Here is a 15,286-nt window from a genome sequence, read left to right on the forward strand (position 1 = left end):
GGTGCAACATGAAACCAGCAACCTGCAGCTCGTGGGCATAGAGAATTCAAACCTTTATTTCTGAGATTAAGACAGTAAGAAACCAGGATGAGTTGCAGTTCAGGACCATTTTAAACAGGGCAATGCTGCTCCATTCAGGGCAATTTCCTGTAGCTGGACCCGGGTCCTGAAGAACCCATAAAATACCTGTCTCAACTCTTATGCAAGGAGGTGGTGGAGCTCTGTTACCTATAGTTTAAAGAGGAAGGGTTTTCTTTTTAAATTCCTGACTTGTACCTTGTGTCTGTTGGCAAGGGTTGGCTGGTTTTGGGGTTTTTTTTTTTGGTTCGTTGATTTTTACTTTTTTTTTTCCAATACACTTTTAGCCTCAACCTGCCCTTGGCAAGATAACTAATACTGTGATATATAAGAATAAAAGGTTGTGCTGAGTACAACGTTCCTTAGATTTTTACTTCTTTTTGTTTCTTGGAGAATTCCCTTGACCTGCACCCAGACTGGGCCTCCTCCACACAACCTGCCTGGCTTTACTGCCTGATTCTGGGCTGTGGCTTCATCCCTGAGGAAAAGGGGGAAGTGATGGGTGAAGGGGAGTAAACCCAGCCCTGACCAGAGTCACCTATCTCTCTGAGAGCAAAGCCATGGCATTGTCTCCTCCTGGCAGGCCCTTACCTCTCCACTCAGACTTGTTCAGCACCAGGTCTTGTGCAGCTTGGGGTATTTGAAGGGGTTGGGGAGGGATATTCACTTTATTTTTGGCAAATACCTGCTTTTGCATGCAGCTGATGCAACTTCTGCTGACTCGTGGCACAAGGGCAAAGACTCAGGGAAAAAGGGGTGCAAAGTTTTAACTGCCTCGATTTTATTCCCAGCTCCCAAGGAAACAGACTCATAAGGGGTTGGGGTTTTGTGGACTAGAGGTGTGTGAGCAGGTGTTGTGCATCCTGGGGTGAACAAAGCAGCAGCCACTGGTTATCTGGGACACCCAGCCAGCCCAGCACAGGGAGTGGTACCACGACTGATACGAGCATAGAGGTCCAAAACAGAACACTCACAAATACTCATCCAACTGACCAAGGGAATTTGCTGTTTCACACCAGCATGGCTTCTCTGGAAAGGGAGAGTTAATGTGGACTGGGATGCTGGAAGCTTTATCCTGCACAGAGGCTCCCTGTAAGCCAGATATCATGTCGTAGTTGGGAGGGCTTCCTCTGATAGCCAAGATTCCAAGCAAGAACTCCTTCTGGTTAATAAAAAAATGAGTAAATATATGAAAAATATATTAACATGTGAGAAATATTCTGATTATCATTTTTGATTTTACAAGTCAAAAAACTGTGAAGTCAAAGAGTTTTAGTTTTCTGTTTTCAGAATATTTTTTATGGGATGCCAAAATCTCTCTCCCTCTTGTCACTCTGTGCTGCTCATAGGAAAGAGCAGAGGAGTGATAACTCACTCTTCATATTTTGATGGTTATGTTGTTTCCTACATGGAGAAAGCTGTAGAAAATATACCCTGTCTCCTCTTTTCTCCTTACTGGGGTGGGGCTGTGAAAGACAAAGAAAGAGGAAAAAAGAAATTGAAAATATGAATTCTGAAAAATTGAAAATCTCTGAAACTATGCATTTCTCCTCTGTGAGGAGGTTAAACCACAAAATACCTTAAGTACAAGTCAGGTTTTTTTCCTATAGACATTATTTGAAATTCCCCATGCTAACTTTTAATAACATTCTTTTGGCTACTCTCCTAAATATGCTAAACAAAAGCAGTCATGTTTTCAAATTACTTCAATGCATTATTAATTCAGGTAAAATGTAAATACTTTCACACACTTTTAATCTTATTTGATATGAAAGTATAGTGTGGCACCATAATATGCCTGTAATTGTAAGGAGAATTAATGCACTCAGTATGAATGAACAAGAGCAAAGAATTCCTGTTTAAGGCCTGTCAACAGCTTTGCAGTGTTCTGTGGACTTTTGGCTTTGGACACGTGTTGATCACATTTCTGTTTATCTAGCTGAGCCTTTGGGTGTATGAGGAAGTAGCCTCATTCCTAATGTCGCTAAGATCAGAGACAAAAATCCTCTTCTGTGCTGATTTGTGGGCTGGGCGCTATCCATACTGATCAAAATAAACTCTGCAGAGGAGCACTTGTTCCTACACACTCCTGGTTGCTGGGCAGAACGGCAAAATATGTGCACACCAATGTGGAATAAATCTGTGTTCACATTGAAATAGAAGTCACAAGCTTCTGAAGCTGAAGTGCAAGTGTTTATTCTTAAAGCTCTGTTGTTCTTCTCTGGCAACCTTCATATTTGTGGCTTATGGGTTGTTGGCAGGTAGCAAAAGTAAAGGAACATATTAACACTTCAGATGCAGACAATCTGTATTGATATACTCTATTCCTCTCATCCTGGGGCTTTTGCCAACTCATCTCTGGCACAGCTGGAAAAGAAGGAAAAATAGTAAGCTAATTGGCCTGCTTTTTAATTGCTGATTAGAATGGGAAATTAATACAAAAGCAGGAGTAAGCAACACCCCTTGGACACCTGAGGGGGACACTGCACTCTTTGGCTGGTTTTGTGGCTGTTAGTTTTTAATAAATGGTAGAAAATTGGCAGCTTAAAATGAGAAAGGCTTGAAAGGATGGCTTTCTTTCATACAATGAAGAAGATTCAAATTTTAAGTTTTTTTCTGTGCTGCTTCAGAAAGTGAAATTCACGGATGTAAATTTTAAGACTAGCTTCTGAGATATATGATAGAGATCAGGTGAAGGCAAGAAGGTAAAGCAAATACCTGCTTTTAGAATTTAACCTTCAAGTTATCTGTAGTTCTGTGGTGTAAGTTCTCTATCCTTCACAGCTGCTCAAATTGAGAGAGCCTGACATTTAGCCCCAGTTCTGGTAATCCCAGCATGTCAGTCAGGCAAAGTTAAAGGGATGGGGTGTTGAATTAAGAAATTATTTTTTTTAGGGCAAGATATAAAATTTGTATCAAGTACAGGAAGAAATCAGAACTACAGTAGCTGAGGAATCTGTTAATTGCTGTAAAACACTAAGAAATTAGTTTTCTGGCAAATAATTTCAAGCAGTTTTCTGAATATGTTTTCTGGCCAAGTCTCTGGGGGAGTTTAACTCTATGATGTTTGTCAGTAGATGCAAAGTATAATCTTATGGATGCTTAACAGCTGAAAGGTGCAAAATCTGCAGGAAAGAACTGGCAGTCTTTTAAAATGTGTAGGCTTGAGACAGGCTTCTTTCAAAGAATGCAAGGAAAATTTAAAAAAAAAGGTGGAGATGGATTGTAGCTCTAACTGGCTCTTATTTAAAAGCTTCTGCCTCCAGATATTACTGTGCCTTCAAGTGCTGTGTGGTTTTGGAAATGCATGGGATAAACTCTTGGCACAGAGAGGGAGGAAGAGACTTTGGGCTTGTCAGAGTGTATTTACTGTAAAATGACCATTCTTGAAAGCAATATCAACAAGACTCAGGGTGGGGAGAACTGTGGTTTCAAACACACATTCTAGTCAGACCTATGCAGTAATGACCCAACCAATTTTTTAAGGAAAGATGCCACTTCCAACCCTTTAGTCTCTATCTTCTGGTTCCCACCGCTTGTCTTCTTGCTTATATGTCTTAATTTCTTAATTTCCCCTTCCCTCAGCTGTGTTGCATCTGTCCCATGCCCCCTAGGAACATCACAGCTGCCTGCAGGCAGGACACAGCAGCCTCTTGGCATTTGAGGCTGACAGCCAGAAGACAGACTTGGCTTCTCCCCTCAAACAATGTCAGTCTGAACTGCTTCAGCTACAGGAGGCAGACACTGAACAAACAAGGCCCCCAGCTGAGCACTCATGGCTTCCTTCAGTGAAAAAGTCAAGCTTTTGCACACTTTCAGCCACACTATGTTTATCTGCTGGGGATTAGGATTTGCATGGATGTAGTTCAGTAAAGGGCAAGGGTAGAACTTCTCTAGGGGGCAATGAAGTGGATTGGGCAAGCCTATTGAAATACAGGGATTTGTTAGTGAGGCTCCAGTTCAAAACAGGTTTGGAAAGAGGCTGTGCCTACTGTGAATTTTAGTTGCACCTTTTCTAGCTGCATGTTTCTCCTCCCCTTCTTCCCACTGCAGTTCCCACTTACTGCCACTCCTACGCTCCTCCACCCCACTTCATAACCACAGTGGTCCCTACTGCTGCAGCCTCTGAACTGGGAGGATAAAGCTTAGCTCTTTCTAGTCTGGAATTCTCCAGAAGGCTTCCACACCTTAGATACACTTTAGTTTGTTGTTGTGTTTTCAGATCTCTTGGCATGACTACATTTGTCTTTGTGGATGTGACTTAAAATCTTGTTACCAATGCACCAAGTAAGAAGCAAAGCTGTCACCTGTTTAAATAAACCTTTGGCTCCTAATCAACAATTCACCAGAAGAAAAGAAATTGAATAGAACAAAATATGTTTGATTATTTACTAAAGGCATAATGGCCTGGAGACTGAAAACAAAGAGTGGGACTGAAAACCAGATGGCAACCAATATAATCTAGACAGCCTACATATCAAATCTTTAGGGTACAGAAAACTCCCACAGTGGAATCTTTTTAAGCAGTAGAGAAATCCATATGTGCTACTTACCCAGTTACAGTAATTCCAAATAAATGCCAAAGCTGTGACTTTAAAATACCATAGATCAATGTCAGGAACCATTTATGTGTAACACTTGGCTCCAAGTGGCCTCAAAATGCCAGGGAGAGGGGACGAGTGGGAATGGGGTCTCACACCACCCCTGTGCAGAAGCACCCACCATGAGATTTGCCACTTGGGTTATGAAGGAGTCTATAGAAAGCTGATAATGCATGAGGGCACGAGTTCACAGGATGGATGCTGCTGGTGCCACGTGCCATAGATGAATTCTAGGGTGTTATGGTGCCAGGGAGTGTAAAGGGACCATTTCAGACAGGGGCAATCAGCTGATTACAGGCACAGAAGGACAGATTATGAATAGCAGCTGCCAGTGGTCCCAGGCAGAATTATCAGAGATATTTTTATAGTTTGCATCACTCTTGGCTGGTTAGTCTTGAACTGAGGTAGAGGAGTTTTCTTCAAGTATCAGGGATATCTAGCAGCACCAAAGCCATTGTACACAAAAATGAAGCCCTAGAAACAGGACTAGATGGAGACAATCACCTTCTAGAACTTCGAAAAGGAGTAGGAAAATGGAACAACCCTCACCCCAGGTGTTCACAATAGTACCCCAGTACCTGCACACAGCAGGTACTCTGCATGAGGGGGAATAAGAAACCATGTCAACTATAGGTTAAAAAGATTCTTCTACATCCCCATGTCCTGCTAAACAGACCTTTACTTGGGCTTATGTTTAGGCCGGGCTAATATTTGCAGTGGGAAGGATAAGAGCATGAGTTTGGGTGGATTCCACAGTTTTAGAACACTGTCTCTTGTATTTCTTGTTGCAGTTGAATGCCCTGAAGCATGCCTGTGCGCTGGGACTCTGGGATGGGACTTGTTCCCTTAATAGAAATCCACAGGCAAGGAGGGCAGGGCATGTGCCACCATATGCCACCTGCTGGGAAAGAATTTGGAAGAAGCAAAAATTGTAATCACTTCGCAATAAAGAGTTGTTTCCTCCCTCCCACTAATTCACCACAGTGATCCTCAGGGTTAAAAAGAGGTAAACCTATATCTTCATACTAAAGGTTTCCATTATATGGCATTTAAACAAAGAATGATGCCCATATGCTTCATGAGAAGCACACAACCCTCTCTTGTTGAGAAGACTCTCCAGGAGGGCAGCTGATAATTCTTGGTGCAATAACCTTGTTCCCTGTTACAGACCATGAGGTGTCTCATGTCTTGCTGCTGCTCCATTCACCCATCTTCTCACAAGGGAGACAGTGGTGCTGTTTCACTCAGGATCAGACCAGAACCTAGGTGGGTCCCCTTTGCAGAATCCCTCATGCAAAGTTCATTTGCTCTTGCCCATTTTTAATGCTATTAAATCTTTAGGAGGCCACGGAGTGTGAGCAGACCTCCTTCCTCACAAATGTGTGACTCTTTGCAGTGAGCAAACCCATATGACACTGTGCTGACAAGTCTGGTTGTAGCTTTGGCAAGATCTACTGGTGCTGTTTCCACCACCTCCCTCAGCAGGTTCTTTTTTCAGCTAACGTAGTAATTTTTCTTACGCATAACATGCAATTCTCTGAAGTTTAATTTTGTGATAATTTTATGTTCTCATTAGCAAGTAGAAATAATTGGTTCCTGTTCTCATCTTCATTTTAATTTTTCACTGTCCTGGGCGCAGAGGACTCTGGGCAGCAAAACAGGAAGAAACTAAAACCAGAATTAATGAGAAAGAAATCAACATGCACCAGTATAGAGCCCATATAAAGAAATTCTTAAAATCCCATCCTCCCACCTCAAGAAAGTAATTTCAAACACTTTAAAGATAATTAAAATAAAATAAAATATCTATAATAACATCAGAATTACTACTGTAAGAAAGGATCTGGGAGGCGTCAAAGATCCCCCAGCAAACACATCAGATGGCTTCCAAAGCCATAATTCCTGAGATGTATGAGCAAAATTAGAACATGTGAGAGATGAGAAAGAAGTATTGTTCCACTCTCTAGGATGGTGGGGTTAATATAGACTTTTGCATGGAATCAGATCATCAGATTTTAAGGAAGGTGTAGCTAAATTGAGAACAGTCTCTATTATAGCAAAAAAGAAAATGTTTTAAGAAAGGATGGCATTTGAGAAAGTCATTAGAAAAGGCTGAAAATATGATTATTCAGGCTAAAAAAGAAAACAAAAGAGCCAGTACACATAAGTTTTCTGATGGGTAAAAGACTGCTGAAGAGTGCTAAGCAGGGGCTAAACTGTTCCTTTGTAGGCCTTGGAGAAAATAATAAAAGAAATCTGTCAACATTGCAATAAACATGACAGAGCCTAGTGCTACAACAAAGTGATTTCCAACTGTAAGAGCAATAAACTCCTAGGCGGACATGGACTTTAAATTCTTGGAGAATTTGCAAATGGTTTAGGCAAACAGATGAACTGTTCGGGATAGACTTGCTACATGCAGGGACACCCAGTACAGAAGGGCATATTTGGTTTTCTCTAGAGGTCCCTTTCAGCTGTAGTTTGGGTCCATCCTAAGAGGTCTGCTCTGTTCTTATCACTCTCTAAATTATTGCTCTTATGCATTAGGGTTACTCAGACTAATGAGACTCTGCTGTAAATTAGATGCAATATTTCATATGCATTGTAGAAATTACTCTTCTACTTAACTGGCTGCCCCAACATGGTTAGAATGTACTAACATTAAAAGGTAAATAATAAAAAGACAAGGAGACTTCATATCCTTTCTATTTCCTGCACTTCCTTAGTTGTCAAGGCCACTGGAATATGGTGCTGTGTGGAATCTTCTAGTTCATTGTCTGGCTCTCCTTTCCAGTGTCAAGTGTTTGGATATAATAGTGTTGAGGCAAATATTGCTATGTCTACGTCAGTGTATCCCATCTGCTTTTCCACTTGAAAGAAGGAAATTATTCTCTTTCTTTTCCATCAGCTTCTCCTTGAACAGTATGTTCTCCTTGCCTATCTTTCCCTCCCACTCCTTAGTCATCTTCCATTGCTTTTCAGCCACATGTATGGATTTATGTGACTTGGATGAAGTGGTTGTTCTGTACATCAGTTGTCATGCACGTAAAGTTACAAAAGTCATCTCTTGATTACAGTTCTCCAGAAGTTCTACAGTTCTACATTTGGTGGCCTTTCACTGCTGTGTAACAAGTCCCTGTTCATTTTCCTCACTGCCTAATTGAAGGGATGGAAAAATAGGTAAGAACCTCTGTGAAAGGCTTTGCCTACCAGAGTAGCACAGATGCTTTGCACAGTCATAGCTAAAGAGCAGCAACTGGTGTCTCAGAGGAACATCACTCCCTTTGTGGGTGAGAGAACTGGCAAAACCTCTAACTATTGGGAAGTCTTATGAAAAAAGGTTCTTTCAGGAAAAAAAGCAAGAAGCTTATTTACAATTCACTTCCATTTTTATCACTGGTTTGGTTTTCTTTTTGGTTTTGTTTTTTTTTTTTTCCCTTTGAAAGGTTTTACATCAGCTCCTGAGAGAGACTCAGACAAATTTACAAAATGTTACGCTATTTCTGTTTCTGGAGCAGAAGAATTAACAATCTTCTTAGACACCTACAATGTGCTTGTAGAGAAGGGAAGCATATTATAATGAACTTATAAATCAACTGGAAAGAGGACTTGAAATTGCAGTGAAAAGAGAAAACAATGCTTTACTAAGGTATATTAGAGACTATCTGAAGTACTTACTGACATAAATGATGTTTTATTCAGCTCAGAGAAAGTACCTAAGTAAGAGCTGCCTTTCTTATTCTCAATTTATTAGGTTATTTGAATTACAAAACCTTTAAAGATTATTTATACTGCAGCTAATTCCATTTCCCCAGAATAGAGCCAAAAAACTTCTTTACCCTTGTATTTAAAATTTTCCAGCAAAGAAGAGGGAAATGAGGTCCCATGTGATATCAGTGGAAGACTCTTCCTCGTAGCTCATGTTAAGCAGCAGTTCAAGAAAGGCGGTGGGAAAGCTGATGAAGAAGTGGGGGTTGGACCAGTGTAACAGAGCAGCCTCTGTTCACAGCAGATACAGCAGCCAGGCCTGTCCCTCTCCTAGGCTTGGAGGGGACCGACAGCACCTTATGCAGGCAGGGCCATGTCTGTCCCGCTGAGGACAGACAAACTCCTGTCCCTGAGTCCTGCAAGGCTCCTGTCACAGGTGGGCTCACCACCATGGTCCGCAGCACTTGCCTGTCTCACAAGACAGAAGAAGGAGCTACGAGAGAGGTCCTGGGGCACTCTTTTTCCCAGACTCCCATACATTTTTGCCTTTTCCCTTAGCTCTTGCAATTTTTCTGCTCTGCCGGGCAACCTGTGTGATTGCTCACATCAAGCCTAAAGCCATCCTTGCCCTCTACTGGCACCCTGTAGAAACACAGGAACACGTCAGGCAACAGCTCCATCTCTTCAGCTAGCCCAAATCCCTGGACAGGAGGAGAGGAGGATACACTGACTCCCTGCAATCCGTCATGGGGTGGGGAGCAGACCTGTGCAAACACTCTGTGAGCAGATTCCTACAGCACCTGTAGCAGCAGCATCCTCGTGATACAGGGCAGGCAATCCCTTCTGCTCGTTCTGTCCTGGTGTTTGCAAGGAGAAAGTCTGTCACTTATTAAAGTGGAATGTGATTTCAGGTTATTTATGAACAAGCCAGTTCATAGCGAACAAGAACAAGAACAGCTCTGCCGATTGCTGTTCACAGTGTTTCTTTCTTTCATTTCCAAGGAAAGTACAGTCCAGTTGGTTTGTAAGCTCAGGGAACGTAAGCAAGAGTGGTCAAAGAGAATTGCTTGAATGGCTACCATGGGTGTGCCAGCAGGCTGGTAATATTAGCTGGCACCTTTAACTCTGAAGGGTCACACAGTGCTCGAACACACTGTAGGCTTGAAATGTTGCACTGAATCCTGCTGGAAATCCCACTGAATCCTGGAAAGCCAGTATTGGGGTCAGAAGCAGTGGCAGCACCAACAGTATGTAGAAATCTGAGACAATGTTAAAAAACAATTGTATTTACTTGAAGGACATGTGTGTGAGACATTAGCTTGGCAACAGATTACTGGATAAATGGAGTAGCACACCAACACCACTGAAAATGTAGACCACAGTTTCAGTGTTCAGGCTGACCTATTCACAGAACCACAGAAGCATAGAATGGCTGGGGTTGGAAGGGTCCTTAAAGATTTATTTAGTTCCAACCCACCCTGCCATGGGCAGGGACAACTCCCCCTAGACCAGGTTGCTCAATGCCCCATCCAACCTGGCCTTGAACACTATCAGGGAGGAAGCACTCACAACACAGCCCTGTCTTGCAAGGTTTGGATGGATCTTTCATATCAACTGCAGCTGTAAAATCCAATAGATTCGACTCCTGGTAAAATACATTATGGAAAGACTCACAGACTAGCAACAGCCATCTAACTACTGCAAACTGCTTTATATTAACTTTTTAAATAAGCTACTGTTGGTCATGATAATTTTCTAAAATTCAAAGTATTGAAAATAAATATGAAACTCTATACAAGTAATAGTTTTCAGAAAATAATTGTTCTCTTCCCTTTGCTTGCTTGTCCATAATAACAAATAGCAATGTACACCTCTAGCAATGGCACAAATAGAAAGCAACAATTCTTTTGTCGGAGAAGAAATGTTTAAATGGCAACTGTAATTCAAAACTTGTGATACCATTTGTTTTCTTTAACTTTATATGTTTAAATCCAATTTATCAAAATAACTTATTTTTATAAATTTTTATCTTGTCTTAGAACAGCAATTGGAAAACCTGGATTATTCTTTGAGACAGTGTCAGTGTGCACATGACTGGGGATATATGTGCATGCCATCTGCCAAGATTAGACATTTTGCCTTCCCCAAATCCATACAGCAGTGCCATTGGGGTTCTAGTCTCCTTAGCCACTCCCAGTTTCTCTTCTAGTGTGCTTTTCTGCGAGCCATTTTGATCAGTCTCCAGCCTCCACATATAAGATGGAATTCCCCTCCACCTCTTTGAATCTGCTTCTGTTTTTTGTAACCTCAGAAGTTCAAAACCAACTAAACATCTCTCAACACCTCAAAGTTAGCAAGGTCTTCAGGAGGAACTTTCTGCTTTGGTCTTTGTCTGAAGAAGCTGCCATTGTGGTGGTATATCACCCTTGAGCCATAGAGAAGGAGCCTCAACGTTGCTGTTGGATCCTGCTTCAGGACTAAATCAACTGGATTTTTCCTCTGCTCCACCTGGAAAAGTGTCTCTGTCCTGCTCATGACTTACTGCCATACAAGCATTTACTTTGAAACAATCTGATCTATCAACACCCGACTTTACAGTAACAAACCCTTCCCATGATCTTGCCACCCAAATTTATGTCTAAGACAGATGTGACCAGGACTTCACCAGATCGTCTCAGCACCTAATGCAAATCATTTTGCATTCCACATACTCCTTTGAAACTGCATAAGTCTTTGCAGTAACAGCTACTGTCCTTTGGAACATGTTTTGGCAGAGCAGCATGGTAACTTTGCATCCTTTGCATCCTGTGTGGCATTGTCCTTGGTGGTTTACAGAAAGCTCATATACCTCAAAAAGAAATTAAGACATTGATATAACTTTCAAAATCTGTTTATTTTCTGTCATTGCTTTTCATATGGATTATAAGGAATTTGTGCAACTGATTTACTACCGAAATCAAACCACAGTGCCCTTGTGTCCTGTAGAAGTGTTTGCTCCTCCAAACTAAAGACAAGTGTAACTATCTGAGATACTCCATCCAGTTATCCCAAAGGCCAGACCTTCCTCGTGCTTTTGAAGACCTTCAGAAATGTCCCATACTATCACTGGGGAATGAATGCAGGTGCTCAACTATTTACTTCATGTTGATCCTTATCTCCAGCTTCAGGACTCCTACTCTCTTCAACTAAAGATGGTTCTCTCAAGACTGTGCTGCACAGAGATGTTCTTTTGCTACTGTCTTGTCTGCAGCATGGAAGAAGCAGTAGAGAAGCGCTGGTTTGGGATGTGAATATTCACATTACCATAAAGCTTCACTACAGAAAAGATCTGAGGCTTTTGGTGAGTTTGTATTAATTACCAGAGCTTTCATGGGAGAGGCAGCCCGTTGGCCAATGAATTACATAGCTCAAAAGACATATAAAAAATGAGTCAAAATATAATCTTATCTATCAAATAAACATCTCCTGGATTGCTTGTTTTCTTGCCTGTAATGAGCTCCAGATCCTCTTTCATAGGATCTAAGAAGTGACATCTTAGGTAGTTTAATTTTAATAACAGCTGAGGAACTGCGTTTTCTCCCCAGTTTTTGCATTAGGTAACAATATCTTTCAAATTGACCCTTTGGTTACTAATTTCTTCAATTACAAAGGAAGAGAACTGATCTTCCTCTGTAATTCACAAATGAAGCTTTTATTCACCAGTGGCAAGGGTTCCCGAGATGAAAGTAAAGGCATCTGGTCTATTGAAGTCAGCAGCAGAACTCCCACTGCCTGCAGCATTGTCAGAATTTCACACTGAGGATCAGGCATACCCTAATCTGTCCTGATCTTTTATGCAAAAGACTGGTAAAACAGCATTTAAAGTTTTATCAGATTAGACAAACACATACTTAACAAATCAAAGGCCTTTTAAAGATAAAACTTGTGCCTCTGTGAGGCCTGAGTCATGATGTCTGAATGTTTGGAGACTGTGACTTAATTCTGCTGAGAGGAGTACCTTGTTCAGGCTAATGATCTCACTGGAGCTGATGCCTGAGGAATCCTTCTGGCAGCAGCAAAGCACAAGAGGCAGTTTACCTCAGCAGCCTGATGTAGCAAAAGTTTGGCAGGTCTGATTCCCCACTGACTCCTCAGATTCACCAACTCCCATTAAATTATGTATTTTGTTCCCTCTCTTGCTGCTGTCTAGGTGTAGTAGGGAGGTTTGCTTTTTAATCTTTGCACTTGATAGATGTAAAACCATCAATTTACTTGGAGCAACTCAACAAGGTCATTTCCAAAGCAATAAAGTTTCTCCATTTTATCCTTCATACCAAGGGAGTACATTCCTGGTTTCTTTCTTTTGGGAACAAAATACAGCATGGAGAGAAACAAATGACTAAAATACAGCATGTGGAGAAACAAGTAACTTTTTTCACTTGTTGAAAATTTGTTTTTGCTTAGTTTGACTGATAACAGCTCTGCATGTGAGAAAGGCCATGTTTCAACTCCCACTGACAGATGCACTAGAGGTGCACCCTTACTGCCCTGTAATTGTACAGTGAAGATGTGTGTCTGGACTGCATAATTTCTGAATTTTTTCTCATGCTACATCCAAAAGAAAGGGCTGAAAATAAAAATGCCAGAGCAGAGAGTATCTTCATCTTCTGCACAAGCAGGCATATTCCACGGGCATCTCAGGTACTGTTTTCACAAATACATCCAGCTTCCCTTTAAAACTAATGAGGGATTTCAGCTCTCGAAGAAGACTGTTCCAAATTCTCATTCCTTTGGGGCCTGGAAATCTGTTTTCCAGCAGAGATCTGTTCTTGACGTGTTCTTACCTATTTTTAGTAAGCTAACCTTATCCTTTAGCTTAAGTATTCTCTTCCTTTCAAAGTGTTATGGCCCTGTGTACTTACTTACAGTAATTGTATCCCCACTTCACTATTTTGTGCTTATTTTGTTAGACTAAACAAGCTGATGTCCTTCATCTTCTCCTTAACCAGCATATTTGCCTTTCTCTGCTCCACTCCAGTGTGCACAGCAGTAGTCAGGAATTTTTACAGATTAAAGCTCATCAAACAAAGATGCCTTTTTCACGCCAGGAAATTCAGCAAGGAATACTCTATTACAGCAATAAACTCTAGGTGCTATTGTTATCAATACTATTGCTATTTTATCAATAGCAATAAATCGTACTGTATCTGCTTTTCATACTCTGATCAACAGATGCATTTAGTTATTTCTTCTCCCCTTTCAAGGGAAATGCATCAAAGGCAAAGCATCATTTTGTGTCTTCAGTTTACTGATTCTCATTTTTTCCAGCTAGAATCATAATCCTGGAATCAAAATAATTTTGTTCTTTATGATTCACACTATGTTTTCATATTTTTAACAAACTTCAGTGTATGAGAGCTGACATCACATTTCAGGTCAGACTTAACTCAAATCTGGCTGAAATGTCCCGAGCTTCTCTAGGGGAACAAAATCAAACCCTAGATGTTCCAGGAAACACCCCCACAAGCAGCAGAATGGAGATTAAAAGTAAGAGTCAATTTCATCTAAAAAACAATTTGTTTTGTGTCTCAATTAAGAATGCAGGAGGGAAAACCACAATAACTGCAGCTACAAAACCCTTGATGCAAGCAAAATAATAGCAAAGAAGTGTATTTTCTCCTGGCATGCTTTACACTGCATGGGGATTGACTGGAGCTGTGTTACCAAAGAGCTGCAGTGTTGGGAGGTGCTGACAATATTTCCTGGCTGGAGAAGAGCCCTAAAACAGGGGATTGCAGCTGGGGCTGGGGACACAGGCTGAGCACTGAAGGCAGGCCCAGAGAGACTCTGCACATCTGAAATGTCTTTTCTAAGAGGCTCTGAAGACACCCTAAAGACGGGGATACTTTCATCAGAGGGCTGAGAGGAGCTGCGTTACCTGCAGTACCTCGTGCCACTGATGCACAGATGCACACTCTGCTGAGTGGCTGAGGGCTGTTGCTCTGGTGATCCTCCTCTCATCCCAGATCCTGAGCTCAGCTTTCACCATGGGGAAGGCTGTAATTCCCAAAACACCTGGAGACAAATCAGCGAAGCTTCTTTCTTCGGTCAGTCCTGTGCATGCTGCATGACTTCTGTGAGCCAGGAATATGGCATTTACCTTTGGTGTGAAATCTTGAACACAGATTCATGCACTGGTATTTGCTACCTGAAAAATGGCTCTCTAAGCTACTCTGCTCACCTTAGCAGCTATCTGAGTGTTAGTGCCTTGTGGTGAAAATGAAATAGAGGTGAATTTTAGGAAGAAGAACTGATTAACTTGTTTATTATCCCACATTGTCTGTCCCTCCCTCACAGATGTTTATATAAGCAGCTGTCCTCATTCCAGCTCTATCTCCTTTTGATAAGTCTGCAATACTGTCATATTTTTTCAACCTAGTTTTGCAGCATACTGAAGTTTTGAAAGTATGGAGAATTGATAAACCAAATTCACTTCTGCACAGAAATATTATTTTGCCACCTTTCTCAAATTTATGCTTAGTTCAGTAAATAAATACACATTTAAATAGATCAGCAGCTGTGTTTTCCCTTTCAATTTGATATGTTTCCAAATCTAAACACCTTGCTGTAAAAGTGGATCCAATTTGCTAAAACAATAGCTGATTTAAGTAAATATCAAGCATGGCTGCACTGCCAGGATTTTTCTGCTGATCACTTTTGGTAATGGAACATCATTTTCCTGTCATGAAGTGCTTCATGTGACAAGGACAACAAATCTCTGAGACCTCAGTGTGAGAAACAAAAACTGAATTTCACTGGCAAACGATGAAAGCTACTTCTTTCTTTTTTTCTTTAACCCCACTCAGTGAATGTCCTTAAGGAAATCTTAAAGTTATACAGTGAAAAATATTGATAACACC

Source organism: Camarhynchus parvulus, chromosome 3, assembly GCF_901933205.1.
Source record: "Camarhynchus parvulus chromosome 3, STF_HiC, whole genome shotgun sequence".
NCBI classification, from domain to species: Eukaryota; Metazoa; Chordata; class Aves; order Passeriformes; family Thraupidae; genus Camarhynchus; species Camarhynchus parvulus.